Below are 5,351 nucleotides of genomic sequence, written 5' to 3'. Positions count from 1 at the left end.
TTGTTTTTTTTTTCCTTTTCTCAATAAAAAAAAAGAAAAGAAAATGGGGCTATGACTAACTAGTTTCAGCTATGGCTAACTGCAGATGTGTAGCATCAATTAATAGTGTGTGCCCCTTGGACACACACAAATCTGATTGGAATCCCACATTTGTCCTATGCATTGGTCACCTATAGTCTTAGATATTTTTTGGTGGAATTCTATAATATAAAACAAATACAGTAATATCCTCTACACACTGTGTTTGCGAAGTATGAATCATCACACACTTTGATCTAGTTAAATGAGGCATGTATGTCCTTTTCTGATCCCAGGACACTGATGACTATCCTGTAGTCTCAGTTGCAAGTAATAGGTTAATAAGGGAATCAGAAGACCTGCTTGTAGTTATATTTAATTTGTATTTTAATAAACAAAGCTTGCCTGAAGGTCAGAGTAAAACAGCCACACTGATCATCATACAGACCAAGAAGTGTTGATGCACACTTTAATCCCAGTAGCCATGCCACTTTGCCACAGAAACTGGGCAGTAGTGGTGCATGCCTTTAATCTCAGCACTATGGAGGAATATAAGATGGGAGGAGACAGTTCTCATACACAGTGTCATTCTGAGATTCCTGGAGTCAGGATCACCATTTCAGAATGAGATGGAGGTAAGAACCAGTGACTGGCCATTTTATTTTTCTGACCTTCAGGTTAAATTTCAATGTCTGTCTCTGGGTTTCTATTAATTGTGCTACATCTAGATTGCACTGAGCTATTTCAAGTGAAAGGCCAGGGACTGAGTCTCTCAAATAAAATTGCATAGGAAAGAATCTGCTTACCTCTAAACAAGTTGTTTAGAATTGGCTTCACCAAATCATTTCATTAAAACAGTTTGATTCACCAAGCCTGTTTCAGTACTTGGGGTGGATGATAAGTCTGTTGTTTTATTCCTGAAATGAAAACATTAATTAGAACTAAATTGCAACACCAGGGAGTCTTTCAACACAGAGATCTAAACAACTAATGTGAAATATTTTAAATATTTAACATTTAAAATATAATGTGACAAAATATTCAACCGGAAAATGATAGATGTGCCAAGGAGGAAAGAGAAAATATTCTTGACCTCAATAGCAGGGATTAATTAGAAAGAGCTTCTTTTTTGGGTCATATAGACTTCAATTTTAGAGAATAAAAGTATGTATTTGAGTGCAGGAATATGAAACAGACAATACATGCAATGGAACAATTTTTTGCATCACAGTAGATATAAGGTGGGAGTTGGAGGATAGCAACAGGTGAGGTCAGTTGTAAATATGATAAAAACTAGTATCTGAATGCTACTGAAGGCTTTTGGGAGAAGTGATATGATACGTTGCCTATTTCCAATAATCCAACAGGTCCGTGGTGTCAGCTGAACTATGGAACTGACAACGAGAAAGAGAAAGGGAATCTATGCAAACTACATTAATTGAAAAATCTTGTGAGGTGTATACTGTACACTATATAGTTTATAGTATATAGTATGTGGTGTATAGAGTATAGTGTACAGTATATAGTGTAGAGCACAGTGTAAATAGTAATAATTGTGTCCCAGAGTCTTATCTGAGGACTGGTTGGATGGTGGGGTTATTTCTTGATCTAGAAGTAGAGGAGGAGGTAGAAAATGTAGATTGGGTGTTTAGAAAGAATAGCGACTCCAACCAAGGAGTTCTGAACTCAGAGTCAGGTTCTCTGGCTTCTCATAACCCTTACTGTATCCAACTCAATCTTTCTCCTCATGTTTAACACCCCCACTTCTATCGTAAGGATGATAGCCCCAAGAGAACTCCAAATATGTATCATGGTCTCAGAATTGTATAGTCTGATTCAAAAGAACAATGTAAAATCCAATAATTTCTGTTTTCAAAAGTTTCTAGGAAGGCCAATAAGTTTGGAAACCCATGAACCACAGCATCTCTGAGGATCTTATATCTAAAACATCTCTGAATGCATGATCACAAAACTGTGTCCTTCATGCTGGTTCTACAAATGTGACCTGACACACATCATGTACTCCATAGCCACTGCCAGCATTAGCCAGTATCTGTTGACAGAGGTTTCTGTCCCACCAGGTCCTGAAGCTGTTCAGTCCCAAAGAAACACATGGAGGCCTACATTCATTATAAACTGGTTGGCCTATTAGCTCAGGCTTCTTATTAAGAAATTCTTACATATTAAATTAGTTCATTATTCTTGTCTATGTTAGCCACGTGGCTTGGCACCTTTTATTGGTGAGCCATTCTCATTTTCCTTCCTCTGTGTCTGGTTGATGACTGCAGAATTCTCCTATTCTGGGCTGCACCTATACTTCCTGCCTGACTACTGGTCAATCAGCATTTTATTAAAATACAAGTAACAAATCTTTACAGGCTACAAGACCATTGTATCACAGCACCCCCCCCACCCTTTGCTTCTTTTTCAAAACTAGAACTCTGAATCTAATCTCCTTTGTTTAACCTTTTTCCAGACCATTATCCATAACAACTTGTAATCAACACTTTAAACAAAGACAAATATCCATAACCTATTTTAGGGGCAATGTAGGTATAGTTTTCCTGGCTACTTCCTGCTGACTGGGGGTGCTGATAACCTTATGGGGACCTAAAAAATTTTGAATTATGATCAAGTCCTGATTGGAGTATTCAGTGAGACTTGATCATCTCAGCCAGCAGTCTTGAAACTGTTCTGTATGTAGAACTTAAACATCTGCTTCTACTGGAGATTTCTCAGGTGGTCTTTCTTGACCCAACCTGATTTTTCTTAACACAGAATGAATCCACAGCCTCTCATTTTCTGTGGAAACCTCTGGCAACAAATGGCACCAAGGTGGACAGTGAAATCCACTTAAAACCTGAGAGAGTTTGGGAAGTAATTCTAGACACAAAAGAACAGAATTAAGCACAGCTTCTTGGTAGCAGCATTTTCTCAGTTGGGCTCTGTTTGCTAGAGGCAAATGCTTCTCATTTAAGGGAGGCCTTCTGACTCAGCTTTAGCTGCAAAAACCTTGCAGCTATTTTAAGAGGATCCACCATCAAACACTTAAATGGTGTTTATAAATAGCTGACAGCAAGCTTCTTGATGGTGGTACATGGCTTGAAACTCCATAGAGTTCTGGCAATAAACATGGCTTCCACCAGTACCTCTGCCATGAAGCTAGACTCTCAGAAAGCTAAGGAATTGGGTGAATCCAGGTGTCAAAGCCATAGCGGGCTTTAATTTTAGCCATATCACTTAGCAAATTAAAGACTCATGTGGTCAGAAAAAGAGATACATAGTAAAGATAGATTCAAAGATGAAGAAAATCTCTAAACAGATAAAAATATATATGTAGGCTTTGGAGAGAAAAGCAGAAGAATAAAGTCTTTAAAAAAAAAGAAAGAGAGTAGTTGGGTGTGGTTGCACACACCTTTAATCCCAGCACTTGGGAGGCAGATATCTCTGAGTTCAAGGACAGCCTGGAATTCAGAGTGAGTTTCAGGATAGCTAAAGAGACTCAGAGAAACCCTGTCAAAACAACAACAACAATAACAACAACAAAACCCAAAAAACAAAACCCAGAAAAGATTAAAAAGAAAAAAAAAAGGAGTTTAAAATAAAGCCATGTAAAGATGGAAAATACAAAGAAAGTCTGGACATTGTATGTTAATGTGTTGTCCTTGAATTGTTTGATTGCTGAGGAAGGATCAACAGCTGCTAAAAGACCTTTGATTATAAATGCTGCTGGATTAATACAACATACATATTTTGAAAATGCCTTGACTTCAAAATTTAAGTCAAATGATATGTTACTTTGGAGAAGAAGTTTTGTTTTTGTTTCCACAGGAAATGAGAGGCTGTGGATTCATTCTGGGTTAAGAAAAATCAGGTTTTGATCAAGAAAGACCCTCTAAAAAACCTTCAGTAGGAGCAGATGGCCCAAATGTCTGAGTTCTACATACAGAACAGATTCAAAACTGCAGGCTGAGATGGTCCAGCCTCACAGAATATTCCAGTCAGGACTTGACCATAATTCCAAATCTTCTTTAGGTCCCCATAAGATTATCAGTGCTCCCAGTCAGCAGGAAGTAGTTTGGAAAACTACACCCAATCCCCCATAGGATTATGGATGTTTGTTTTTGTTTAGAATGTTGATTATAAGTTGTTATGGATAATGGTCTAGAAAAAAAAGCTAAACAAAGGAGATTAGATTCAGAGTTCTTGTTTTAGAAAAAAAAGGGGAGAGTGCTGTGACACAATGGTCTTGTACCCTGTAAAGATTTCTCAGTTGTATTGCTTCAATAAAATGCTGATTGGCTAGTAGTCAGACAGGAAGTATAGAAGGGACAACAAGAACAAGAGAATTCTGGGAAAAGGAAAGGCACAATCTGCAGTCATCACCCAGATCCAGAGGAAGCAAGATGAGAAATCCTCACTGATAAAAGGTACCAAGTCATGTGCCTAACACAGACAAGAATTTTGGGCTAATTTAAGACGTAAGAGTTAATAAGAAGAGAAGGGCAGGGACCTCACTGAACATCAGCAACTCAGAGCTGCTGGATCGGTCTGAGGTGGCAGAGGTGGAGGAAACACTCAAGAGACTTCAGAGCCAGAAAGGAGTACAGGGAATCATCGTGGTGAATACTGAAAGCATTCCCATCAGGAGCACCATGGACAATCCCACTGCTACACAATATGCCAACCTCATGCATAACTTCATCTTGAAGGCAAGGAGCACTGTGTGTGAAATTGACCCCCAGAATGACCTAACTTTCCTTCGAATTTGCTCCAAGAGAAATGAAATTATGGTTGCACCAGATAAAGACCACTTCCTGATTGTGATTTAGAATCCAATCGAATAAACCACCATCTCAGCTTCCTATGTCATTCCTTAATTTAATGTCCCCAAGAGTAAGTGTTAATCATGTCCGTGGGCACATGGTGGTTGCCTGAGAGCCCATGTAGACCATGCCATTGATCAAGGATAGCTCTGCCCACCCCAACAAGGAATGTCTCTGGCATCCAGTCAGTTCCTGGGAGAGCTTGGATCTCATTTCCAAGCTTCAGAGTAAGAGCTTATGATAATCCCACACCCAGCTTCCTTCTGACCTTTGTCACCTTTAGAAAGCCTGCTTTTTTCTTTTACTAAAAACAACTTCAAAACCTGAAAAAAAGAGTTAATAAGAAGCCTGAGCTAATAGGCCAAGCAGTTTATAATTAATGTAGATTTCTGTGTGTTTCTTTGGGACTGAACTGCTACAGGACCAGGTGGGACAGAAACTTTTGTCAACAAATATCCACAGTATCTCCACAATCCTTTGTCTCTCTCTTCACTCACCACACAGGTT

General features: G+C 38.8%; 1 pseudogene; it reads left to right on the top strand.

Annotated features, from left to right (window-relative positions):
• The first annotated feature begins 4,673 nt into the window (after nt 1-4,673).
• Nucleotides 4,674-4,850, top strand: LOC101997725 (annotated as a pseudogene).
• Nucleotides 4,851-5,351: the final 501 nt, after the last annotated feature.

This window comes from Microtus ochrogaster, chromosome 10 (assembly GCF_000317375.1).
Source record: "Microtus ochrogaster isolate Prairie Vole_2 chromosome 10, MicOch1.0, whole genome shotgun sequence".
NCBI classification, from domain to species: Eukaryota; Metazoa; Chordata; class Mammalia; order Rodentia; family Cricetidae; genus Microtus; species Microtus ochrogaster.
Note: the sequence above shows the minus strand (reverse complement) of the source record. Positions and strands in the feature narration are given on the sequence as shown.